This window comes from Patiria miniata, unplaced genomic scaffold, assembly GCF_015706575.1.
Source record: "Patiria miniata isolate m_02_andy unplaced genomic scaffold, ASM1570657v1 HiC_scaffold_24, whole genome shotgun sequence".
Lineage (NCBI taxonomy): Eukaryota > Metazoa > Echinodermata > Asteroidea > Valvatida > Asterinidae > Patiria > Patiria miniata.
The window spans coordinates 21,723,309-21,751,246 of record NW_024037063.1 but is presented as its reverse complement, the minus strand read 5'-3'; the positions used below and the strand labels follow the sequence as shown (position 1 = coordinate 21,751,246).

The window sequence follows — 27,938 nt, the reverse complement described above, 5'->3', positions numbered from 1 at the left end:
TTGGCGCCCTCAATATTGAGGGCGCCAAACATGGTTTAAATGCCAAACACGTTTTCGTTTGATGTGTTTGTTTACTTTCCTGCGAGAGTTTCAATGCGAACATTTGGTTGAAACCTCTGCTAGTTTCATGCTCTGTTTTCATGGTGTAGATACAACCTCCGTCGCTCAGTTCCTTTGGAATATCATGAGGAGTCTTTGGATGAACTGTGTTTACTTCTGGGCAAGTGGCATTTAAACCATCTTTTGCAACATGCCTAGCGCCTGAGGACGGCTGAAGTTAAGCTGAGCCAAGGGGCACCTACCATTTGCCAACGGCGCGGTGTTGGAAGTCAACCAACTTAGCCAAGGTAGAACAATTTCCTTTGTCAGTGTTGACTTTACTTTTTTGCTTTACTGTATTTCATCTATGCAGCAGCAGCTAGTCTGCTTGAGAAAGAATGTTGCAACCTGACGCTACTTCAGAGGTTTTGTACAAAGTCTATGGAGAATCAAGAAAATTTTCTAAGTAGAAGGCCTAGGCCTATTTCCTAACAAAATTGGAAATGTTTCTTACTCTTAGTCCCAGATTCATATCTTATCATCATTTTTTGCACTGACTGACCTTCATTGAGATGATGTAGGCCTATGAAGAAAAAATTAGCGTCAGGTTGCAACATTCTTTCCGTAAGAAGCGTGACCCCAAAAGCTGTGACATCGTATTAATGCAAATGGGCGATTCCAAGCAAACAGGGACATGGCCCCAAAAAAGTTATTGCTAATAGATGTAAGGATCAGGATATAAACTTTTTTAGTCAAATCTCAATCGTCTTCTATGAAATCCTTGTCACGTTTCTTCCTAGACCTGTGAACGTGGCTTGTAAACTACGCCACGCTCTTGTACATGTTCGAACCAAGCAAAATCGGCCTTCTGTGACAAAGACTGAACATTGCCTTACCGTGTAATAAGTATTCACATATCAAGCTTTCTTGAACATGTTGAAATCTGCTTTTACGCCAAATCTGGCATTTAAACGATATTCGAGGTAAAATCTGGCAAGATCTCGACGTCCTGCAACCTCCTCCTGATGCATGTGATTTACCACGTGATAAATGCTGCAGATAATTTGGTATCGCACTGACACTCCGGGCACTCCTGATGTCCGGATCATAAGTGCGATTCCAAATTATTAGCTGCGTTTATCACGTGGTCTCGTTATTGGCCAATCAGACGCCGCCTTTCATATGCGCCACATGAAGCAGACGGGTAGCTCGGAGGGCTCCAATAATTTTGCACGCAAATGACCCTGGGTACTCGTCCAGGGTCATTTGTCATGGTCACTTGTCAGGTTAAAATCTCATTTCTACACGTTCGTATGGGTCTTCATTGATGGCAAATGTCGTCGAAATGACACATCCTGAACACGCGGACAGGCAAATTTAGATTTCCAGGTGAGTAGGCCTACTCAACATCCATACGAAATTATGTATATGGCGGATCGATTTCGCTAGGTTCGAAAATACACAACAGCTTGGCATTGTGTGCAACGCCACGTTCATGGGTCTAGTTTCTTCCTTGTGATGTTTGGTTTATAAAATGTACCGTACTACTTTATGTGCATTTTCCTTTGTTTGCATTTTTTTCTTAGAAAAACAGTAGTCACAAACTTATTACGCAATTTAGTAGTATGATTTTATACCTTTAAGACTTGTAGGTGCACAGCTGTGGATGCTTAGGCATATGCGTTTGATACAAAAATATCTTTTTTATTATTATTTTAAACTGGTAGTGATTATATTGCTGACAATTGATAATTTGCTTCTCCCACCAATACCAAGTAGGCCTATAAAAGCAACAAGTATTAATTTAACCAAAAACCGAGCACATTATAATAGAGAGCCCTTGAAATTTGAATATATATGCGAGTGACAAATGAAATGCGAGTGACAAATGAAATGCGACTGACGATATCACTTTCTATTATAACTTAGAATGCAGACAGAGAAGCTCTTAACCAGCCACAGACAATATAGCATGGGATTTTGGCTGGTAACATGACTTTACTGAGCCACTAAGACATTCTGTGCTTAAAGGCATTCAGGTTCATTTGCTTTTTAAGCAATTCATTCCTTTCCAATTAATAACACCACACAAAATCCAAAGAAGAATGGTAAAAACCCAGCCTGTTGAAGTTTCAGCTCAGTGCATATGGCTATTTTCACAATCAGTGGTGTAACTTTGTATCCAAGGGTTCAAAATTTCAAACCTGTTATATTAATTTTTTTCCATTAAAAATATTTTAGGTTGGACACATTTCTCAGGAAATCATTGGTTTTGGAGCTTGATTTATCCATCATTGTCGCCAAATTTTATGGTAAACTTGATTTGAGGCCTGAAATTTGACAAAAACATAATTTGTTTGCTGCAGATTTACTATGACCCTAACTGTCTGCATCCTAGGTTAAGGCATGTTTTATTGTAAAGCACTAGTGAATTTGAAAGTTCCAAACTGACTTGTTTATGTTCTTTACAATTTAAAGCCATGGCAGAATTGTTTTTTAAATGCAATGTTTACATTAATGGCAGGAATGGTTTGACCAATTGCATTTACAAAAAAGTGAAATTTAATTTAAAGTTTGTCACCAAAAAACTTCACAAATGTGCTTGTTTCGGAGAATGTTAACACAAATTACTAAAGATTGCAGCCCAAGAAAAAAAAAAAGGAAACAATTTTTTTTCTTTTTGTCAGTAATTTTAAGTGGGTTGAGATGCAAAAATACAAAACAAGGTGAAAGAAAAAAGTGCAATGTGCCTACAAATTACAGATTTGTGTTGTACATTTGTAAATGTTAACATTTAACCTCCGAAACAGGTTTGTATCAGAATCATGCGTTCAAATAACACATTTTCTTGATTCTTTTCTTTCAAACCTAACTATTTTTATTTTTGTGATTGCAGTGTTAATACACATTATGTTGAGGTCTGAGGGTATTTCCTGAGAGAAGTAAACTGAATGAAACCAAACTGAAATGTTTCGGAGGTTACATTGTGTTTTGGAGGTTACGCGTGTTAACGGAAATTTAACAGTACACATTTAACCAAAAAGTCAACATTCCTTTCCAAAGATATTTTCTATGGATGATGGGTTGTCATAACAGTTCTTTTTAGTTTATCCACTTTGTTACCACTTTCTTTCATTTCAGAGTTAGACCACATAATCCAATGTTTTGGAGGTTACAAAACTGTTAACGGAAAAGTTAACAACAATATTTGAAAGCATGCAATATCCCGAAGCTGCCGCTAAGCCAAAAGGGTAACATGTTGAACAAACGTAGATGTAATCACCAGCAAAATGTTTGAAAATGTAGGATATTTACCATTTCCAAATGTGAGAAGTAATGCATAATATATTGACACCAAAAGTTAACGGAAAATGTAACCTCCGAAACATGACAACTCTTAATGACATAGCTACAGAACGGAAACAGAAACAGTGGTCAAAATTATATGGCAGAAAGGTCCAAGTCTTGTGCTTAATCACAACCCAAAAGCAACTTGGAATTGCATGCTCAATAATATAAATAGGTTGAATGAAAAAAAGGTACCTAAAAACGTACCACTTGAAGTGGTAGGATTAAGCCCCTTCTGGGGTCCGAGATATCCATATGTATGAAGAAACACAGGAACTTTGTTAAGACTGAGGTAGCCTTTACCCAGGATAGTTGTAGGACCAAAAATCTAAGAATTCTATCCTCTGGTTCAAGAAATATAGACCAAAACCTCAACATTTCAAAGTTACACCACTGATTGTGAAAATGGCCATATTACACTTTGTGTGAAAACAGTGAAAACCCACCGTGCGTGCACAAACCTTTTAATCACAAGACACAATTTCATCCATAGCACTCTGTATATTTCGCAAAATCAGTCAAGAATTGACTAATCATTGGAAATCACCAATACAATTCTTTGTTTCTTCTTAATGACAGCAAGCTGGACAGAATAATTTCATGGGGTGTTTAGTATGGTCAGTGTGATTTTTTTTAAGCCAAATAAGCTGATTTTTGATAAAAAATCAGCACCAGTAGATTACTTTTGGGATTAATGCAAATGATCCTGTGTGCCTTTAACAAGTTATTGGAGCCTTACATGTAGCAGCTTGTTAGGGGCCTTACATTTTAAATAAATGAATGGAAAGAAAAAAGTTTCATTCTGAGAAAGAGAATTCAAGCAAAGAACAAAGCAGCTAGCTGTTACAACCTGAAACATTCCCACTTTATTTTTCCCAAAGAGATTTTTGTATTTTTCCACCACACACACCCATGAGGCTCTTGTGCATGCACATGGGCATGTTTCCGTTTGTTTTTAACAGGGACTTGATTTATAAGTCGTCGCCACGGATTGTTTTCCAGCTGTTTTTAAAAATGTCTCACATCTCACTGATCAGTTGTCTGGTTGACTGAATCATACATAACTCTCCGTACTGTTGAGCTATTGTACACATGTATGCTCTGGCAATTTTGTTTAATCAAAATTGCATCGGAACTCAAAACTAATGGCCAGAAAGTGCATGAATGCAGGTGGTTTTTAATGGACTAACTGAAATGCGAGTGACGGAAATGCGAGTGACAGCATTTTTCCCCAGTAACTTAAAATACTTTTTATGCCCCGCCGCGAAGCCGAAGGGGGCATACTGTTTCCGCCTTGTCCTTCCGTGGGTGGGTGGGTGTGTGGGTGGGTGGGTGCTCTTGTATTGTATATACGCTCGAGGACAGACAACAAAAGGAGCACAAAGGAGCCTTTGATCCTCAGACGACGGTGCCTATTGTTAAAACCGGTCCTCGATTGTACGGTTATGTGCTTAGTCTATGGGAAAGTGTTACATTAGAGGGACAAAGGGAAACACAATAGGTTGTCCTCAGGGGTATAGTAAAACACGACGGTGTGGGTGTGTGTGTGTGTCCGGACATATCTTGTCTTTTTGCATTTGGAGCCGAAAGGTCAAGGGTCAAGGTCACAGTGGCTTAAACAATAAAAATCTTGTATTTATTCTGAGATCAAAGGGATTAGGGATTAATTCATATAAAACCTACAGAAGACACTAATGAACGTTCCATGTGACCAAGGTACATGTAGGGTACGTGTAAGTTGATGTTAAAAGAGTGGTGTTATGTCATGGGAACAGTCACGGTTGCGGGGCATTTGTGTTTGTAAACACACCTGACTTATTTTCATTGCAATTAGTATTTTGAGCACACTGAAAAGGTTTATAAAGGCTGTTTGAAAAGACTTAGCTAAGACTTGATAAGAATTATGGAGGAAATGCTTCATTTCGTTCACAATGAACAAACTGAAATGCGAGTGAGGGAAATGCGAATGACGGCATTTTTCCCCTCCAATACAGTTAGTTGTTGAATATATTTTGTTACCCTCATTTAGTATGTTTAATAGGTATCTAGTACATTTGGTTGTGGTCCATTTGGTTTGAGGAAATTTTTCAATTAAAACCAAGACAATTTTTGGCATGCACTTTTCACGAAATGCGAGTCACGGACGGTTTTGTCCAACAGTGCCATGCTCATATTTAGTATCATTTAATTTTCATAATACCATACGGTTGATGCCTTATAGGCCTATGTTGAGTATTTCCAAACCAAAAATGAATTCTCTTTTTTGTAAAAAGTACACCACTAAGATTGGAAAAGGATGCAAAAAAGTGAAATGCGAGTGACTCTGGAATCGGCCATGTCAATCTTGTCGATCCGGCATGCAGGTTACAATGCGACGGCTGTTTCTTGTACAAACTCTCAACCGATAGTATAATAATGTGCAACCATACAGTCTGAGCGAATCCATTTTACAAGAAACAGCCGTCGTATTGCAACTCGTTGTAACATATTTTCAACTATTGCCGTAGCTTCCAATGTGTAAGCAGAAACGCCATGTAAAAAAAAACAGAATATAATTTATTATAAGATGGAATTTTGCGTCGGGGTGATATAAATTAAATTAGGTTGTTGCCCAGTGTTTAAAACGTCGGTGAAGGGCAACAACCTAATTTAAGAATATAATTTATTGCCTTCAAGAGAGAACTGCACAAAGATAGAAAATGTTTCATTTCCTTATGATTAACTGTTATTCCTGTTTTGTTATTTTTGCTCAAACAGCTGATTGAAATCAACCTGTCTGAGTTAGTTCTCTTAGTTGGGGAGTTATTTGGGTGGTAACGAAGCAGTGGACCAGGCAATCAATCGAGCACACCATTGAGACATGGATCAACCTCCACTGATTGACGGAGTAGTGCTGACTAAGATTGACACCATTGATGATAAAGTAAGTAGCAAGTTTGATTCCTCTTTTGTTCCAAGGTGTAGCCTTAGTTATCCTTGAATGAATTGAAAAGTCTTCGGTTCAGATCCTACTGCTTGATTTCTTTTCTATTGACCCTGGGTTCGATTCCTTTTTATATCAAGGTGTAATCTCAGTTATCCTAGTAGGAATTGAGGAGTCTTTGGTTCATACCCTACTGCTTGATTTCTTTTCCATTGACCCTGGGTTCGATTCCTTTTTATTTCAAGGTGTAATCTCAGTTATCCTAGTAGGAATTGAGGAGTCTTTGGTTCATACCCTTCTGCTTGATTTCTTTTCCATTGACCCTGGGTTCGATTCCTTTTTATTTCAAGGTGTAATCTCAGTTATCCTAGTAGGAATTGAGGAGTCTTTGGTTCATACCCTTCTGCTTGATTTCTTTTCCATTGACCCTGGGTTCGATTCCTTTTTTTTTCAAGGTATAATCTCAGTTATCCTAGTAGGAATTGAGGAGTCTTTGGTTCATACCCTTCTGCTTGATTTCTTTTCCATTGACCCTGGGTTCGATTCCTTTTTATTTCAAGGTGTAATCTCAGTTATCCTAGTAGGAATTGAGGAGTCTTTGGTTCATACCCTACTGCTTGATTTTTTCTCCATTGACCCTGGGTTCGATTCCTTTTTATTTCAAGGTGTAATCTCAGTTATCCTAGTAGGAATTGAGGAGTCTTTGGTTCATACCCTACTGCTTGATTTCTTCTCCATTGACCCTGGGTTCGATTCCTTTTAATTTCGAGGTGTAACCTCAGTTATCCTAGTAGGAATTGAGGAGTCTTTGGTTCATACCCTACTGCTTGATTTCTTCTCCATTGACCCTGGGTTCGATTCCTTTTAATTTCGAGGTGTAACCTCAGTTATCCTAGTAGGAATTGAGGAGTCTTTGGTTCATACCCTACTGCTTGATTTCTTCTCCATTGACCCTGGGTTGGATTCCTTTTTATTTCAAGGTATAATCTCAGTTATCCTAGTAGGAATTGAGGAGTCTTTGGTTCATACCCTTCTGCTTGATTTCTTTTCCATTGACCCTGGGTTCGATTCCTATTTATTTCAAGGTGTAATCTCAGTTATCCTAGTAGGAATTGAGGAGTCTTTGGTTCATACCCTACTGCTTGACTCCTTCTCCATTGACCCTGTGTTCGATTCCTTTTTATTTCAAGGTGTAATCTCAGTTATCTTAGTAGGAATTTAGGAGTCTTTGGTTCATACCCTACTGCTTGATTCCTTCTCCATTGACCCTGGGTTCGATTCCTTTTTATTTCAAGGTGTAATCTCAGTTATCTTAGTAGGAATTGAGGAGTCTTTGGTTCATACCCTTCTGCTTGATTTCTTCTCCATTGACCCTGGGTTCGATTCCTTTTTATTTCAAGGTGTAATCTCAGTTATCCTAGTAGGAATTGAGGAGTCTTTGGTTCATACCCTACTGCTTGATTTCTTCTCCATTGACCCTGGGTTCGATTCCTTTTAATTTCGAGGTGTAACCTCAGTTATCCTAGTAGGAATTGAGGAGTCTTTGGTTCATACCCTTCTGCTTGATTTCTTCTCCATTGACCCTGGGTTCGATTCCTTTTAATTTCAAGGTGTAATCTCAGTTATCCTAGTAGGAATTGAGGAGTCTTTGGTTCATATCCTTCTGCTTGATTTCTTTTCCATTGACCCTGGGTTCGATTCCTTTTTATTTCAAGGTGTAATCTCAGTTATCCTAGTAGGAATTGAGGAGTCTTTAGTTCATACCCTACTGCTTGATTTCTTCTCCATTGACCTTGGGTTTGATTCCATTTTATTTCAAGGTGTAATCTCAGTTATCCTAGTAGGAATTGAGGAGTCTTTGGTTCATACCCTACTGCTTGATTTCTTCTCCATTGACCCTGGGTTCGATTCCTTTTTATTTCGAGGTGTAACCTCAGTTATCCTAGTAGGAATTGAGGAGTCTTTGGTTCATACCCTTCTGCTTGATTTCTTTTCCATTGACCCTGGGTTCGATCCCTTTTTATTTCAAGGTGTAATCTCAGTTATCCTAGTAGGAATTGAGGAGTCTTTGGTTCATACCCTACTGCTTGATTTCAAGGTGTAATTTGAGATGGAAATCGGCCTCCGTACCATACAATAGTAATTAGCGGTTATTAAGGCCAAAAAAAAAAGTCTCCGGTTTCTGGTATGCGCGCGTGTCACCGTAGCCATGCGCATCGGCAAAATGAAAAAAAAAGATGATGTCTCAAAACTGCCAAACTAACTGGTTTGACTGGACTCCCACTGCTGCACAATTTTAACGTGTTTTTAGATTGGGTTATGATCGAGAATAAGCTTTATGTAGCCTCTCTGGACTCCCATATATTTGCACTAAGTTTAGTCGGGCACCATTTGCAGTCATCAGCCGACATTTGAAGCCCAAAAAAAAAAAAAAAACATGTAAAAAAAAAAAAAGCCGCGTTGCCGCACCACTTTTGGGGCAAGCTCCATACCAGAAACCGGAGACTTTTTTTTTTTTGGCCTAAGCCGTTCTTAAGTAGATTTTGCCCAAGATTTTTTTATTCTTAAGTTGAAATTTTGCAAACGCTGACTCATACACTATCGTTTGGTGTTGGAATGATCGTTGTGCTCAACATTCTAATCAAACACATGAAAAACTAATTCTTAGCGGGCGGCTAATTATTGAACTTTAACTCGTTCTTAAGTACAAAATTCACGCGAAAATCCATTCTTAAGTTGCGGATCTTGCATGTTGGTGACGTTAATTAGCTTTTAGTGAAGGTTTCGCTGTTTTGCTCAAAATTCTAATTAAAGGTGAATAATTAGCACTAATTAGGCCATTCTTAAGCATGTAATGCACGGGATTTCTCATTCTTAAACTATTGGTTATTGATAGTTAATCGAATACTAGGCCTATCTGTTCACGTTAGAATCGTGCTTGTGCGCGATATTCTAATTAAAAGTCAATTTTGGGGGTCTTTAGGCGGTGCCCCCTCCCAAATGCATGGGGGGTGACACTTTAAGAACGACGGTTTCGAAGGTTAGACGCCCCCACCTACTCGCTGCCATCATCAAACCTTTTGTGCGCAATATCTAAATAAACCTCACTGGGCTCTCGGACTATAACCTCCCTGATTTACCTACGAGTGAAAATAAGGTATCAAACGCGGACTGTGACCGTATCACTATCACAAATGCTTTCAAAGAGAACATTTCGACTGCATGTATCAGACTGTTAATACTCGAGGTGAAGCGCTGTACTCGCAGCATCATCAAACTAACCTTTGTGTAAAAAGAAGAAATACATTAGCATGAGGAGGGAGAATACACTGACAAATTGCCTGGGTTAATTTTACCCAACAAAGGGTGAAAACTGGAACTAGGTACCCAAACTTGGGTTGTTCTATAACCAATTGTTTGGGTTAGAATTTCTGCTAAAGTCAACCAAAACTTGTCATTCAAGACCAAATTTAATTTGGTCTGGTCTTGTTTGACTATACATTTCTACTACAAGAATCATCCAAATCACTCATGTACGGAAGACGGATAGTGCCACTCAATAATATATAATATATTTTTTTGGTACTTGTGAAAAAAATTTTTTGTACAGCGACCACCCACTTATTATGTGGCGGCCGCCACTTATTATCTGGCCGCCACTTATTATGTGGTGGCCGCCACTTATTATCTGGACCCACTTATTATGTGGCGGCCGCCACTTATTATCTGGCCCCACTTATTATGTGGCGGCCGCCACTTATTATCTGGTGGCGCCGCCGCTTATCAACTGAGTTCTGATGCTACTTGGCTAACTTTGTAGTTGTCCGGGGTTCAAACCCCAACATGTATGCACAAAGATTGGTATACATTTGGAATCAGATGCATAATGCATAACTTGCAAGTTTGTTGATCTGTTACTTAGGCTGTGTCTGAAACGGGCTTCTAGAGCTATGGCTACAGCTATCGTCAGATTGTTGCTATGTAATTGTCATGGATGAAGACATAGACAATATAGCTCTAGCCATATCAATTTTTTTAATCTGTTCATTTGTGCATCAGATCTTGACTTCCACCAGCACCTCTGACGTACGGTGACTGGTGCTGCCATAACGGATCCTTATCACTATCTGATGCAACAGCACTTCACCTCAGAGATCTTCAAGATTGAGATCCAAAATCTCCCAAGACATTTTGGATTTGCGGTGAGTTTGCTCCCTAAATATTCAATCATCATCATCATGGGTGTTGTCACTCGCAGACGTTTTACGTCCATTGTGATTCGTGGCGCCGAAGCCACGCATTGAGCTCTGCCCGGTTGAAGAGCATGCGCCTAACTTGCATTTCGTCCAGTCCAGGTCCTGGCCGAGGGCTATCCACTGGTTCTGGGTGTATTTATGCTCAGCCTTGGTGAACAGCCACTGTTTCTGCTCGCTCGAGTTGGGCATGCGAGTAATGTGCGCCATGTACTTGACGTGCTGTTTTAGACAAAACTCGCTCGCTCAAAATGTCCGGCAGATTTTCAGTATCTCACTGGCGTTATACTTGTACACGTAGGTGTCCTCACCGTCCATGTTCTTCTTCTTGCTGAACCTGCCTTTGACTAGCTTTCTGCAGAAATTCATCCACAGGCTGTCAAGCTTGTCTCGTTCGGAGGCTCGGAGTCGTTCGGTTTGCACTGCATAGACTAGTCTGCTGCGCACCATCGCCTCCAGCATCCGGACCCGTGTTGTCATCTTCAACTCCTTGTCCGTCAGGACACCCTTTATTTCCGCCCACTTTGCCCGTGCAGAGCTGATCTTCTGGGTGATGTGTTGCGGCTTGTTTGGGTCGTCGGCTAGCACGTGCCCGAGGTACTTGAAGGTCCGGACATTGCCCAGGTCCTCCCCTCCGACTGTGATCAAGCTCTTGCTGTTGCGCGTCTCCTCAGGCGTGTTCCAGGACATGCTGACCGTCTTGTCCCCTGCCATGGTGAGCCCATAGTTCTTGAACGTCAGGTAAATGACATTCATCATGCCCTGCAACTCCTCGCGTGTTTGTCCCAGCATAAGTATGTCATCAGCATAGGTGATCACGGTGGTCACAGCCTCGCCTCTCGCAGCATGTTCCGCCTGCTGCATCCTGTTTGTACACTCGTTGGTGATGTCATATCGGTGTTGCACTCCTGCCCCGGGGTACTCGCGCTCGATCTGCTGTAGTGCCACGCGCATTACGAGGTCGAGCGCATAATTGAATAGCACACATGACTCCACGGCTCCTTGTCGCACGCCGCAGTGGATCGGGGCTGGGCGCGCCGTCAAGGTTGGCCTCCGATTCCTCATAGGTCGCCTCGATGATGTCCACGATCTTGTCCGCCTCCTTGCCTAGCCTCACACGCAGCATCTTCCACAGAATGGGGCGGTGTAGGTGGTTGTATGCCGCCCGCAAGTCCACGAAGCATCCCCAGATCGGGCTAGCTACCTTGCTGGTCGACTGGCGGGCTATAAAGATGCCATCAGCCGTGACGCGCGCACGGCGGAAGCCCCTCGATAATGATAATCAACCCTCGATAATGATAATCAGGCACGGATCCAAGATTTTTTTTTTTGTTTGTTTGTTTGTTTGTTTTGAAGGTGGTATGATATTGGGCTCTCGTAAAACGTAAGTTTTTCACTGTTTTAAGACCAAGGTTGGTCTAAAATTGTATACCGTTGTAATTGTAGGCTGTTGTAGACTCTATTGGTCCTACTTTGGTGGTTTTACGTTCTACCATTTTCAGATATTTTGAGTTTATTTCTTTCGTACCTTCGGGTACTCTTTAACGTTAGATAGCTGGGCTGGCCACCATGGCTAGTCGGGCTGTTGCACGTTCCAGTGTTCGGGTTCAGTCGAGCGATCAGTTGGCTGGCCCTTCAAAAACCATACCTACCGCGGGTAACGCCGATCCTTTCAGGAACATAACTCGAAACAATGGAATAGCTTTTAAAGCCGAAGACAATGTCTCAGTCCAGTCATATGTAAATGCTCTATCCGTCTCAGGTATGGACCCCAATGAAATAGTCTCAGCCTCTCGCATATCGAATGGGCGTGTGGCCGTCTATCTGAAGTCCAGAGGGGCGGTCGACGACGCTGTTTCGTTTGGGTTAGAATATAAGGACTCATTTATCCCAGTCACTCCTTTGGTTCAACCAACAGAGAGATTGGTGCTATCTAATGTGTACCCAGAACTGCCTAACGCAATCCTTGTCAAAAATTTGTCGAGTTTCTGTAAATTAGTATCACCGATCAAACCGATACCCCTAGGGATAAAAGACAAAGATCTGTCTCATGTAATGTCTTTTAGACGCCAAGTTCATGCCATCATTGAAACCAATGTCACTATCCCAGATCACATGAACATCACCTACTCGGGAGTCAACTACAGGGTTTTCATTTCCAACGACTCTGTTAAATGTTTCAACTGCGGAGAAAATGGTCATATAAGTAAACACTGTAAGAAAACCAAAACATCTGAAGTGCCTGCACCAGCAACTACTACTGAGCACTCCAACCCTTTAAACCCGCCTCCAGTATTCATGCATGGAAAGAAATCTGATCTAAAACATCTACATAAAAACAATAGACATGCTACAAATGATACAGGTGTCCAAAGCAAATCATCAGTCACCACAGATGAGCCGACCGAGACGGAAGCTTCACAGAAGTCACCTGTATTTGCAGCTCGACCTTCAATGAAACATCCAGAACGATCTGAGAACAAAAAAGATAATTTAGCAGATACACCCAAACATAACACAACTCCAAAACATTCTAAGCAAAGTACATCCTCTCCTCCACACGTCACCAACAATCAAAATGACTCCCTAATCTGGGGCTCACCCCCAGCACCAACTAGGGAAACTTCCCCTCTCTTTGCTGAAGGTGGTGGCAAAAAGAAAACACAAAACACCTAAAGCAAAGGAGGATATCTCAATCTCTCTCGTGACACTCAAATCTCCCTCTCCACAACGAAAAATGAGAAAACAAAGAAATATAGTTCAAATGGAAACAGAGGAAAACATTACCCAAGTTCTAGACAACACTCAACTATCTGTAGAGACATCACCAATTCTACACAGCACTCAAATGTCTGTAGAGTCACCACAAATAAACCCATCTCAACAGGATACAGAGAGTGACCAGGAATCTGTATCTTCTGGTTTGAGTCAACTTGCCCAAGATGAAGATGGCCCAGGGGACCTGCACTTGTCAAAAGGGCCATTAAACAATGCAGAGGTAGTCGCCTTTCTCAAATGTGTCAAATCACGCCGAAAACCACTTGAGGTTGCCAGAAAATTCACTCATAACATCCCCGGTCTCATCAAACAACTGAAACCGCTTCGCAACAGCCCTTTGTTAAAGAAGAACATGCAGCAGAGGGTTCGTAAGCTGATCAGGAATCTTGACCCAACCGATCCTATTCATCTTCTTCCGTGATGATTCTATCTCATCTTCACTTTATCTGCATGACACTCTCCCTAGCAACGCTAAATACAGGAGGGTGTTCGATGCCCATCAAAAATAATTCTATTCGTGTGTATCTAGACAGCACCCTTGGAAACCCAGATATTGTTCTTTTACAGGAAATAAATGATCTCAGAGAGGAAGATTTATGTTGGCAGACTTGGCCTTATAAAGTCTCTTGCTCCACTGGAATTACCCGTGGGTCTGGTGTCGCTACTCTCATTAAGAAAAATCCAATTTTCAACATCTTACAATCTTGCACGATATCTGCTGGTTACGTTCATTATGTCAAACTTGATGTTCGCTCAACCACTTATCATATTTACAATATTTTGATTTCTCAAGACGATGGTGTTGCTATGAACTGTCTGAAAGCAATTGAGGACCATTGTTCCTCACAAGATAATGGAGTAGTCATCTTTGGTGGCGACTTCAATTGTACTCATAACCCTCTTTTAGACCGTTTTTCACAAAATATTGAAAGGAGACACAAACTTGCCTCCGCTCTGGAAGATGTCATTAACACTTTTTCCTTGTGCGATGTTTGGCGTAGAAATAATCCCAACTTGTCGAAATTTACTTGGTTTAGATATAACACTGGTCAAGTAAGAAATATCTCTAAAGCTAGACTCGACCGAATATATTTTCCTGTTCATCTTTTGTCTTCTGTTGTCTCCTGTGACATTCAACCTTGCTCCCTCTCTGATCATAGTGCTGTTGTTTTCAAAATAACATCTCCTGAACTCAGAAAAAAAGGGAGTGTCTATTGGCACTTCAACAATTCCTTGCTTCAGGATGAATTGTACAAAGCTATTTTCAAGCAATTTTGGAAAAATTGGCAAACTGAAAAAACTAACTTTTCCAACATCAGCACTTGGTGGGATGTAGGGAAGACCCACATTAAAACTATTTCTCAAATGTATGGTGTTAAGGTTGCCCGTGAAAAACGAGACAAAATTAGCTCTCTACAAAAATGTATTGATGATTTACAGTCTTCGCCTGATCTCACCCCGGATACTCAAAGAATTCTTCGTGAACAAAGAGATGCCCTGAATGAGTGTTACAAACATGAAGCCAAAGGTGCTCTTATTAGATCACGATTTCAACTTACGACCGAGATCGATACATGTTCCACCTTCTTTTTTAACTTAGAGAAGTCTAATTCCACTGCCAAAATAATCTCTAAAATTCGCCTCTCCTCTGGCAACGTTTCCGATAATCCCAGTGAAATAAAATCCCACATTAGGAATTTTTATAAAAACCTGTATTGTGAGGCTGAGACTGATCCGAATAGTTTAGAACCCTTGGTTAAGAATTTGCCCACACTCAGTGAAAGTGACGCTGACGAGTGTGATAATCCCATAACAATAGATGAGATGGATAATGCAGTGAAACAGTTGAACAACAATAAGTCGCCTGGCTTGGACGGGTTGACCGCTGAGTTCTATCAGACCTTTTGGAATATTATTAAAGACGACCTTATGTCAGTTCTTAATGAATCTGTCTCTACTGGGCGTCTACCAATCTCCTGCCGAAGGGGAGTTATTACCCTTCTTCCCAAAACAGGCGATTTGTTAGAAATTGCAAACTGGCGTCCTGTTTCTTTACTTACCACAGATTATAAAATCTTTGCTAAAATCATGGCAAATCGACTTAAAAATGTCATTAATGATATCGTTCATCCTGATCAAAGTTATACTGTTCCGGGTCGCTCCATTTATGACAATGTTATATTGATTAAAGATATTCTTATGTACGCCAATTCTCACGATGTTCCTCTTGCGGTGTTAAACTTGGATCAAAAAAAGGCATTTGATAATGTGGATCATAATTATCTGTTTAAAGTTATGAAAGCCATGGGCTTTGGAGAAAAGTTCATTTCTTATGTTAAGTTATTATATAACGATTCGCAAAGTCTTCTGAAAGTGTGTGGCTCCCTGACCGCTCCATTCCCTTTTAAAAAGGGAATCAGGCAAGGATGTCCACTCTCTGGTTTACTGTATTCCTTAGCCATAGAACCATTTCTTCACACGATTAGATGTAATTCTAGTCAATTTGGTTTTAAAATACCAGATAGTGAAACTACCGTAATTACTTCAGCTTACGCTGATGATGTCTCAATTTTTGTCACTTGTGATAAAGCGTTCAATATTATTAGAGATATTTATAAATGTTACAGTCGCTCTTCTGCTGCAAGTTTGAATCAAACAAAATCCCAAGGTTTGTGGGTTGGTTCATGGGTAAATAGAACCGACAGACCTCTGGACTTTAAGTGGAATAATGAAGGCCTCAAGTTCCTCGGAGTTCACATGGGAAACTCGCACAGTTGTTTTCAACAAAACTGGCAAATTTGTCGTGACAAATTACAAAAAGTCCTCGCCCGTTGGAAAGGCTTATCGAGGCTGCTTTCGTTCAGGGGCAGAGCCCTAGTAGCAAATCAGCTTGCGACTTCCAAACTACTTCATGTTCTTGCTGTTCTCTCCCCACCTCAAGATATTCTCAGTGAACTCCAGAGGAACTTGGTTAATTTTATTTGGTCTGATGGACGACATTGGCTAAAGGAGACAATTTTGTACCAATCCCCTGAAAAAGGTGGTTTAGGCCTAACCTGTCTTCAGTCACGAATACTCACCTTTCGTTACACCTACTTACAAAGATTTTTCAAGAATTCGCCTCATCCTGCTTTCTCGTTAATGAGCTATTTCCTACGCCAATATTGTAAGCTGAATTTTGACGCTCAGATTTTTCTCATTAATCTCGATGCCAAGTTTTTCGTCCATCTACCCACATTTTACAGTAACGTTTTGCAAGCCTGGAATCTTTCGAGAGCCCAAATTATCATACCACCTGATTATATTCAGTTTGTGTTAAATTTACCATTAAACTCTGTTTATTTAGTTAAATTTGCCGGTATTGATAACCAGCTCCTTTGGCCTCGTCTTCGCGTGCGTAGAATTCGCACAGTCGCGGACCTACTAGACCTCTCATCCGGGAAGTGGAAAGGACTGGAAGCTCTCCATTCCGACAACTCTATACGAAGGTACTCAAGCAGAACTCTTCATTCGGAACTCATGGATGCGAGAGAACTCCTCATACGTGTCTTTCCGAAATTCTTCAACCGCTCCGGATACCGTCTCTCCACACGTAACCTACAGAACATTCCAGCCTTCTTGGAACTTCCTCTCGCTATCCATTTCCCTCCAGACATTGATGCTTCAAGTGCATCCTCAAAATTCATCTATAAAACTCTCAACGCAGAACTCAACTCTTTGAAGAATCCAATTCAAACTTACTGGCACAAACATAACATCATTCCGGAAAATCGAAGGATTCAATGGAAGGAGATATATCATCTTCCATCTTCGAAGAAGGAGGGCGATATTCAATTTCGACTACTACACAACATTTTACCCAGTTTACCGGTTCTCCAACATATAAATCCGGACATTTCGCCGCTTTGTCAGTGGTGCGGTGAAAGAGGAACAATTCTACACTTATTCATCCAATGTCGCGCTATCCAGCAAGCACTCAACTTTCTCAACTGCCTTCTGAGCCGTCTGTTCCCGGACCTCATCCAAGATTTTGATCTCTACTGGTGTCTGCTTCCTCACGGGAGAGGACGGCCAAAGGAGATGGTCAATCTGGCAAATTACTTCATTATCAGCCTGAAAGCTACCATATACTACCTCTACTTACGTTCGTCCTCTACCGATCTCCTCACTGTGTGGAAACATCGAATGAAAAGTAAAATATTGATCGATTTTCACTATTTCTCAGCCAAAAACAACACTAGCTTGTTTCAATACAAATGGGATCACAACAACGCATTGTTCACTATGATTAACCAAAAATTAATCTGGCTGATATGAAGCTTTTTTGATACTGATTTTTTTTTCTTTTGAAACATGGTGATTTCCACTACTTCCCTGCGGGGATGAAAGTGGTTAACAAACAGCTTTTGATTTTCGGGTTTCTTTTGTTTTGTATGATTTTTTTTTGATTGTTTGTTCTGTGAATTCAACAATATTTGTTCAATGAAGTTTGCATTCATCCATGAATGCTGTGAATTACTACGTTCCAAATTTTTTTAGTTTATTCTTTGTATATACATACTTTGTTTAATCCTTTTGAACCATGTTTAATTTTAAGTGGACTTGGTTTGTGATTTGATTTGAATTAAAGGTTCAATTGGAAAAGTGAAAAGTGTAAGATGTTTTGTTCAAAAGATAGTACAAAACGGGACTTGAAAAACCACTTAAGCCATTTTTGTCTGAAATTATATCTCCTGTTCTTCCAAAAATCCTTGATTCAAATGATAAACTGAACCATAATGACCCATCCTTTGTGTGTTTCACTCCGTTTCAAGGAAAGTGGCCCAAGACCAGGGGCGAAAATCCCGGGGGACGGGGGTATGTAACCCCCAACACTTTTTGACAAGGGTAATGTGCTATTAAATCGACCCCCCCCCCCCCTTTTCGCATGAGGACAAAATATCGGATTTCGAGGTATTGTCGAACACCCACAACCAAAAATGTATACATGTATACTGGGGAATGAAATTTAACTCCAGCAAATGTAACATCATGCTGCTAAATTCAATCAAAACTTGACACCAAATTTAATTTGGTCTTGTATGTACAAGAATCATCCAAATAACTCATGTACTTTTTCAAGTTATGGAATTTTGAACACAAATCACGTGTTTATGTTCGTCATGGAGCCGAGCCGCCGCCATTTTATAGTGCTGAGTCGCATTGATCAGGACTCCCTCACGTGAATTGCCGCACTGGCACAGCTAGCTTATCGTGGTAAAAAAAGTCAACAAATGTGGTAGCATTGCAGCAGGGGCAGCTTTTAGGGTGTTATCACCCTAGTTATGTTTCAAGTGTCGATCAAAATGCTTGTTACCACTTTAGGGGCAGTTTATCTTGCGCATGCGCACAATAATCATTTATGCCCTGATTTGATACTGACCAAATCCACCGCTGTTTTCAGGACATTAGGTTTGTGCGCATGACCGTGCTTTAGCTCGTACAACACGCCCTCTTGTGGCCGAATTGCATCCAGTCTCTGTTGGGGTAAAAACAGCTCACCGGAGGACGTCTTTTCAATCACTTTTTCATATTACAAATATGTTTTTGATATTGGAGATACAACAATAAGTCGACAGAAAAAGGACTATAATTTTTTTATCAGATAGGACTGTGAAATTTTGCCAAGACACTTGATGAAAAAAACACCTCCGAAAAAACTAATTTGATTGCGACGTTTTATCAGTGTCTCAATCGGAATGAAAATAACGTTCACGTTTACGTTTCTTTGGATTTTTCGTCGTCTGGCGTATTACTGTGTTTTATTGTGCAGTTGAATGGCGAAAACCACACTAGCTCTGTGTTCATACCAACCAGGAAGGAGTCGAGTCGAGTCATTTGCTTGCAGTTACTTGAGTCGAGTCGAGTCTGGTTGAGTCGAGTCGAGTTGAGTCGAGTCGCCAAAAATGGTAATACAATGTAATACAGGTGCTAATGTTTGATTTCTGTGATCTTGATACCAGGTTTGGCGTCTGAGTGCAGCTATCTGTCCGCCGCGCACATTCATTGCTGGGTTCAGACCTTCCTGGAATATGATCTGCAGTTGTCTGCTCTTCATCTGCCCAAGGAGTCCTAGAAACAGTTGGCAGATCTTGTGCAGTTCAACCCCAAAACAGTATGTACTGCCTTGGGCAGATTCCTTTTTAGACTTAGAAGTTGCAGAAAAGCCTTAGTTTTGTGAAGATTTTTTGTTTACTTCATGTTGTTGTATCCCAATCTCCTAGACTTTGCTCATGCTTTTTTTTGTGCCCGATACATTGGACATAAAACATAGTCATATCCCTGCGAAACTGAGATAGACAAAGACCACATAGTAATGTTGTGCATAGTGATGTGGCGTTGTCATGACGACATCACGTGTACTGTGATGTCATCTTAAAGGAGCATATTTTTAAAACCCATATCTCGAGAAATACAAGTTTGTATCGTATGTTGACAGGGATGTGTTAGAGATGAAAATTGAGGCGATGTCATGATGATGTCATCATGTAATTTTATATGGAGTTTTGAATTAGTTTTGACAATTATGGCCATATCTCATGGAACGCAGGATGCTAAATTCAAACTTCTTATTGCAATGAGTTTTTCAGGTCATAGATGCATGCACAAAAAATTGACATGTGTGACATAATATGCATCTTAACTAGCCAGGATAGCCTTACGAAGTAAATCAACTCCAGAACCCACATGCTGTCAGCGTGCAGCCATGCACCAACACTTGCATGGATTGCCAACCTTCAGCATTTGTAGGACTCTGACATGTTGAATTAAAGTTTTCATTAGTTTTCAGTTTATTTTCATTATTTTCTTTATGTTACTATTAAATTTTTCTATTTTGGAAATTGCTTTTGCATTGTGTTGATACGTTCAGCTGTATTTTTGTTTTTGTTTTGAGTTACTGTTTGAGTTTGATTAAACAATAGTTGCTCTTTACATGTGGGACATGTGATAAAGATTAGCAAAAAGTAATCCATGTCCAACATGTGCACGGAATGTCAATCAATATTCCTCCCAGCAAACGTTGCTAGTAAAAACAGGTTTGAATGAAAAGACAAATACAATCAACTGTCTTAAAAGCGACAACCAACTATCAATCATCAAAATGTCCACTCTATCAGTTGTCACCGCCTCAAAGTTGCTGTGGTTTTTATTTTAGGTTTACAAGCTATTAAATGAAATCATAAAATGCAAAGGTTACAAACGTAAGGAATTTGCGGCAAAACTTACCATTTTCTTTCTAAATTCCAACGAGTGAAATTAGGGACTAGACGTTTTAGAGTGAGAATCACTCTCATTTGAGATTAAAAAAGTCTGAAAAAGAACCACTTCAGTCGAAGTCGAAACTTGATTGTTTTGGTTGAAGAAATTTCACTCTAAAATGTCTAGTCCCTAGTTTCCGACTGTGGGAGTGAATCTTCACTCGAATGAAGTGAATTTTCACTTTTTGGAAGTTAGTCTTGGTGCTGCTCGGGGATTGTAGGCTTTCGTGGTTCTTCAACTTGCACTTAATCATAATGCCCGGAACCCAAAGCTCATTACGATCGTGATCTGAACAGAGAAGCATCTTCCTCCAACTTCGGAGATCCACAAGCAAATTAATACTCAATCTAATAACTTACCTCGTCTGGTCAATAACTTGCAAGTAAATTAATGCTTTGATATCAGAACCGACAAGATGTCACAGCGTATTTGACTTTTTTTCTTTCTTTCTGTGTTTTATTGATTTGCAAAAGCAATATGCATTGGAAAACAAGAACAGGAATCACAAAAAAATTAAGGTAATTGAAGAACAATATACAAAAATTAGGAGAAATACTTAGCAAAACAGACACATATTTAAAGAGAGAAGCCAACGAGAAAAGTAAAGTAAAGTAAAGCAAATGTTACAATTACACAATTAATATTGAAATGAAAACTTAAATTTCCATTTCATAAAATGAAGAGTTAGTGTTTGATTTTTCATTGCAATCCTGTATTCCATATCATGTTGATTTTTTTCAAGAATAATCTTAACCCAGTAAAGGAGGGAATTTCAGTTTGAAATTCACACCTATCAAAATAAAATTTAGCGCACAGCAAAACATAAGTCCAAAATTTGTTATTGGGAACACCAAATGAAATCTCAAATTTCCCAATTTGTACAGAATCGTTTGGTTTTTGATATATGTAACAAAGGAGGTCTGACAGGATTGGTGTGACACACTCACAATCATAAAACACATGAAGTGAAGTTTCAGGATATTTTTCACAAAAAGAACAGTTTGGGGACTCTTTTCTGCCAAGTTTTGAAATGAAAATTATTAAAGGCAATGACCCCATGGAACAAATTAAAATAAACAGATCTCAGTCTAGTTTCAATAGTACATTTAATATTGCACGAATGAATCACCTCTAAGTCTTCATTCTCCAAATGGATATTAAAAGCACTATTCCAAAAGGTCTTTTGCTTTTCTGACATGAATTTATCAATCATAATGTTGTAAGTAAACTTACGGAATTTCTTGAACACGATAAGGTTATTCTTTAAAATAATTGTAATATCATCACCCTCTTAATGCGTATCACAAAACCATTCCTGAGGGATACAATTAAGTAAGGACATATACTTTGTTCTGTCCTTGTAAGAAATATCATATTCAATTATTAGTTCCTTAAATAATCAAATATTGGGTTTTGGTTCATTCAATAGATCCTTCACAGAAATACGAATCATCCAAATCACTCATGTACCTTTTCAAGTTACGGAATTTTGAACACAAACGCCGTGTTTTTGTTCGTCATAGTAGTGGAGCCGAGCCGCCGCCATTTTAGAGTGCTGAGTCGCGGTGTTCAGGACGCCCTCACGTGAATTTCCGCATAGCTTATCGTGGTTAAAAAAAGTCAACAACTTGACAACAAATTTTCATCATAATTTTGTGGGAAATCAGGTTGCAATCTTAATATGATAAATAGTTAATTGAAGCATATATTCGGTATATTCACATATGCGGCGCTGTAGGATCTTTGGGCCTAGCCTGTGCACAATCATTTTTCCGACGGAACTTGCATGAAATAAATGGCATACTGTGATAATTATGTGTGCAACGCCCTTTAGTCCATCGACCTCGGTCCAAATGCTTGGCCACCAGTACCAAATGAGGGAAACAATCGTTATAGCGAGTTTTGGTAATGTATACACCAGTCCTCCAGAGCTGGAAAATATGTGATAGCATTGCAGCGGTGGCAGCCTTTAGGCTGTTATCATCCTGGGTTTTTTTTCCAAAGGTCCATCAAAATGCTTGTTACCACTTTAGGGGCGGTATATCTTGCGCATGCGCACAATAATCATTTATGCCCTGATTTGATACTGACCAAATCCACCGCTGTTTTCAGGACAACATTAGGTTTGTGCGCATGTCCGTACTTTAGCTCGTACAACACGCCCTCTTGTGGCCGAATTGTATCCAGTCTCTTTTTGGGTAAAAACAGCTCACCGGAGGACGTCTTTTCAATCACTTTTTTATGTGACAAATAAGTTTTTGATATTGAAGATATAACAATAAATCGACAGAAAAAGGATTATAATTTTTTTATCAGATAGGACTGTGAAATTTTGGCAAGACACTTGATGAAAAAAACACCTCCGAAAAAACTAATTTGATTGCGATGTTTTATCAGTGTCTCAATCGGAATGAAAATAACATTCACGTTTGCGTTTCTTTGGATTTTTCGTCGTCTGGCGTATCACTGTGTTTTTGTGCAGTTGAATCGCGAAAACCACACTAGCTCCGTGTTCATACCAACCAGGGAAACAAATAATTATATACCTGCGTGCGTATCGTAAAAGTATCGTAGAGGGCGCTAAACAGCCATGTATGCGGATGTCGTTTGGTAGAAAAAAAATCGCGGGCGGGGGGGGGGGATAAGCGAATGTGAGCCTCTGGAACAGCGGTGGAAAGTCTGCTCACTCCATTTTCCATGTCCTGATCCCCTTTTCCCCAAATTTCCAGGACTGTTGTTTTACATGTTTAATAAGGCGGAAGAAATTGTGTACAGGTTGTCTGTCCCAATCGGGCATGTTTTCATAAAATTAAGAGTGGGGGCAGTATTTAAACTTGATGTCTAATTGTTGCTGATGACCGTTTCAAATGCTTTTTAGTTGGTTTCATTATAAGATGTTTTGTTCAAAAGATAGTACAGCAATCACAAAACGTGACTTGAAAAACCACTTAAGTCATTTTTTTCTCGGAAATTATATCTCCTGTTCTTCCAAAAAGCCTTTGTTCACATGATAAACTGATAAGCTGCACCATATAGTTGACCCATCCTTTGTGTGTTTAACTGCGCTTCAAGGAAAGTGGCCCAAAACCAGGGGCGTAAATCCCGGGGGTTGGGGGTATCCCCCCCCCCCACACACACACACACTTTTTGACAAGGGAAAAGGCTATTGAATCGAAGGGAAAAAAAAACACCTTTCCGGGTGAGGGGGGAAAAAAATCGGATTTCGAGGTATTTGTCGAACACCCACAACCAAAAATGTATACATGTGTACTGGGGAATGAAATTTTAACTCCAGCAAATGTAACATCATGCGAATCTACAGGAAGCGGGCCCCTGGCAAAACTAACTATCACACTAGAGCTTCGCGTTTGTCGAGTTACAAACGCAGAGTGGTCGGGCGGACAGCCTTTTCATTATACACTGCCCAGTTATATATGTTTATGTAGAACAAAGGATCACGAAATTAAATCCTTTCCAGTACAATCAATTATTTTGTTACACAAATGTATCTTTAACGGTGTGATAATTTTCAGTAAACATTTTGTGTGTGCAAAAAAGTTGTTTCTGGTTTGATGACGTCATCGGTCAAAAACGGTCAGTGAATACTGATAAAGTTCGGAGAGGATAAATTTTCATTGTGAAGTTAAAATAACGTATGAAAATATGGGAAATATAATTTTATGTGTTAATAACACCTAACTTCCGGTTTGATGATGTATTGATAACACCTAAGTTACGGTTTGATGACGTCACAGCATTAGAGATCCAAAGGTGAACATTGTAATGGATATCATTAATTTGGACTACGAAGATATGACAGGGATCAAATGATAGAATTAAATTAAAATATGATACTTTTCAAATTCTCCTTAAAGTAACTTCCGGTCTGATGACGTCATGATTTTGAAACCTTAAGAAATGCATTAGCATGAGGAGGGAGAATACACTGAAAAATTGCCTGGGTTAATTTTATCCAAGAAAGGTTGAAAACTGGAACTAGGTACCCAAACTTGGGTTGTTCAATAACCAATTGTTTGGGTTAGAATTTCTGCTCAATTCAACCGACTTGTCATTCAAGACCAAATTTAATTTGGTCTTGTATGACAACACATTTCTAGTACAAGTATCATCCAAATCACTCATGTACCTGTTCAAGTTACGAAATTTTGAACACAAACGCCGTGTTTATATATGTTCGTCATAGTAGTGAAGCCGAGCCGCCGCCATTTTAGAGTGCTGAGTCGCGGTGTTCAGGACGCCCTCACGTGAATCTCCGCATAGCTTATCGTGGTTAAAAAAAGTCAACAACTTGACAACAAGTTTTCATCATAATTTTGTGGGAAATCAGGTTGCATTCTTAAGATGATAATCAGTTAATTGAAGCATATTCGGTACGTATATTCACATATGCGGCGCTGTAGGATCTTTGGGCCTAGCCTGTGCACAATCATTTTTTTCGACGGAACTTGCACGAAATAACGGCATACTGTGATAATTATGTGTGCAACGCCCTTTAGGCCATCAGCCTCGGTCCAACAATTTGTCCATCGGTACGGTACCAGTTTGACAAACACAAGCGTTATAGCGATTTTTGGCAATGTATACACCAGTCCTCCAGAGTTGGAAAATGTGTGATAGCATTGCAGCGGTGGCAGCTTTTAGGGTGTTATCACCCTGGGTTTTTTTTTCTTCAAATGTCCATCAAAATGCCTGTTACCACTTTAGGGGCGGTATATCTTGCGCATGCGCACAATAATCATTTATGCCCTGATTTGATGCTGACCAAACCACCGTACGTTTTCAGGACAACATTAGGCTTGTGCGCATGTCCGTGCTTTAGCTCGTACAACACGCCCTCTTGTGGCCGAATTGTATCCAGTCTCTTTTAGGGTAAAAACAGCTCACCGGAGGACGTCTTTCAATCACTTTTTTATGTTACAAATATGTTCTTGATATTGGAGATATAACAATAAATCGTCAGAAAAAGGACGATAATTTTTTTATCAGATAGGACTGTGAAACTTTGACAAGACACTTGATGAAAAAACACCTCCGAAAAAAATAATTTGATATTGACATTTTATCATGTCTCAATCGGAACGAAAATAACTCTCACGTTTACGTTTCTTTGGATTTTTCGTCGTCTGGTGTATTACTGTGTTTTATTGTGCAGTTGAATCGGGAAAACCACACTAGCTCCGTGTTCATACCAACCAGGAAGGAGTCGAGTCGAGTCATTTGCTTGCAGTTACTTGAATTGAGTCGAGTCTGTTACCCTTTCGACTCGAGTTGAGTCTAGTCGCCAACAATGGTAATACAATGTAATACAGGTGCTTATGTTTGATTTCTCTGATCTTGATACCAGGTTGGGTGTCTGAGTGCAGCTGTCTGTCGGTACATTCATCGCTGGGTTCAGACCTTTCGGGAATATGATCTTCAGTTGTCTGCTCTTCATCTGCCCAAGGAGTCCTAGAAACAGTTGCCGGATCTTGTGCAGTTCAACCCCAAAACAGTATGTACTGCCTTGGACAGATTCCTTTTTAGACTTTTCCACAAAGTTGCAGAAAAGCCTTAGTTTTGTGAAGATTTTTTGTTTACTTCATTTTGTTGTATCCCAAATCTCCTAGACTTTGCTCATGCTTTTTTTTGTGCCCGGTACATTGGACATAAAACATAGTCATATCCCTACGAAACTTAAGATAGACAAAGACCACATAGTAATGTTGTGCATAGTGATGTGGCGTTGTCATGACGACATCATGTGTACTGTGATGTCATCTTATATAAAGGAGCATATTTTTAAAACCCATATCTCGAGAAATAAAAGTTTGTATCGTATGTTGACAGGGATGTGTTAGAGATGAAAATTGAGGCGATGTCATGATGATGTCATCATGTAATTTTATATGGATTTTTGAAGTTTTGACAATTATGGCCATATCTCATGGAAGGCAGGATGCTAAATTCACAACTTTTTGTAATGGGTTTGTCAGGTCATAGATGCTTTCAAAAAAAATTGACATGTGTGACATAATTTGCATCTTAGCTAGCCAGGATAGCCTTACGAAGTAAATCAACTCCAGAACCCACATGCTGTCAGCGTGCAGCCATGCACCAACACTTACATGGATTGCCAACCTTCAACATTTGTAGGACTCTGACATGTTGAATTAAAGTTTTCATTTAGTTTTCGGTTTATTTTCATTATTTTCTTTATGTTACCATTAAATGTTTCTATTTTGGAAATTTCCATTGCATTGTGTTGATATGTTCAGCTGTGTTTTTGTTTTTGTTTTGAGTTACAATTTGAGTTTGATTAAACAATAGTTGCTCTTTACATGTGGCACATATGATTAGGATTTGCAAAAGAGTAATCCATGTCCAACATGTGCATGGAATGTCAATCAATATTCCTCCCAGCAAACTTTGCTAGTAAAAACGGGTTTGAATGAAAAGACAAATACAATCAACTGTCTTAAAAGCGACAACCAACTATCAATCATCAAAATGTCTACTCTATCAGTTGTCACCGCCTCAAAGTTGCAGTGGTTTTTATTTTAGGTTTACAAGCTATTAAATGAAATCATAAAATGCAAAGGTTACAAACGTTATGGAATTTGCGGCAAAACTTACCATTTTCTCTCTAAATTCCAACGAGTGAAATTAGGGACTAGACGTTTCAGAGTGAAAAATCACTCTCATGTTAGATTGTGAAAGTCTGAAAAAGAACCACTCTATAGTCGAAGTTGAGTAAAAAAAAAACTTGATTGTTTTGGTCGAAGAAATTTTACTCTAAAATGTCTAGTCCCTAGTTTCTGACTGTGGGAGTGAATCTTCACTCGAATGGAGTGAATTTTCACTCTCTGGAATTTAGAGAGTTAGTCTTGGTGCCGCTCAGGGATTGTAGGCTTGGCCTACCTATATGACGCTTTCCTGGTTCTTCAACTTGCACTTCATTCATAATGCCCGGAACCAAAGCTCATTATGATCATGATCTGAACGGAGAAGCAATATATCTTCCCCCGCCATCGCAGATCCACAAGCAAATGAATACTAAATCTAATAACTTACCTCGTCTGGTCAATAAATAATTTGCAAGTAAATTAATGCTTTGATATCAGAACCGACAAGATGACACAACGGTATTTGACTTTTGTCTTTCTTTCTATGTTTTATTGATTTGCAAAAGCAATATACATTAGAAAACAAAAACAAGTATCACAAAAAAATTAACGTAATTGAAGAACAATATATTAAAATTAGGAAAAAAATACACTTATTTAAAGAGAGAAGCCAAG

At 39.6% G+C, this 27,938-nt stretch overlaps 1 long non-coding RNA gene across 1 annotated transcript; it reads left to right on the top strand.

Moving 5' to 3' along the window:
- The first annotated feature begins 32 nt into the window (after positions 1-32).
- On the top strand, positions 33-10,427 carry LOC119732497. Its single transcript, XR_005271561.1, has 3 exons — positions 33-347; positions 6,145-6,310; positions 10,370-10,427. It is a non-coding gene; the product is annotated as an uncharacterized LOC119732497 (long non-coding RNA).
- The last annotated feature ends 17,511 nt before the right edge of the window (positions 10,428-27,938 follow it).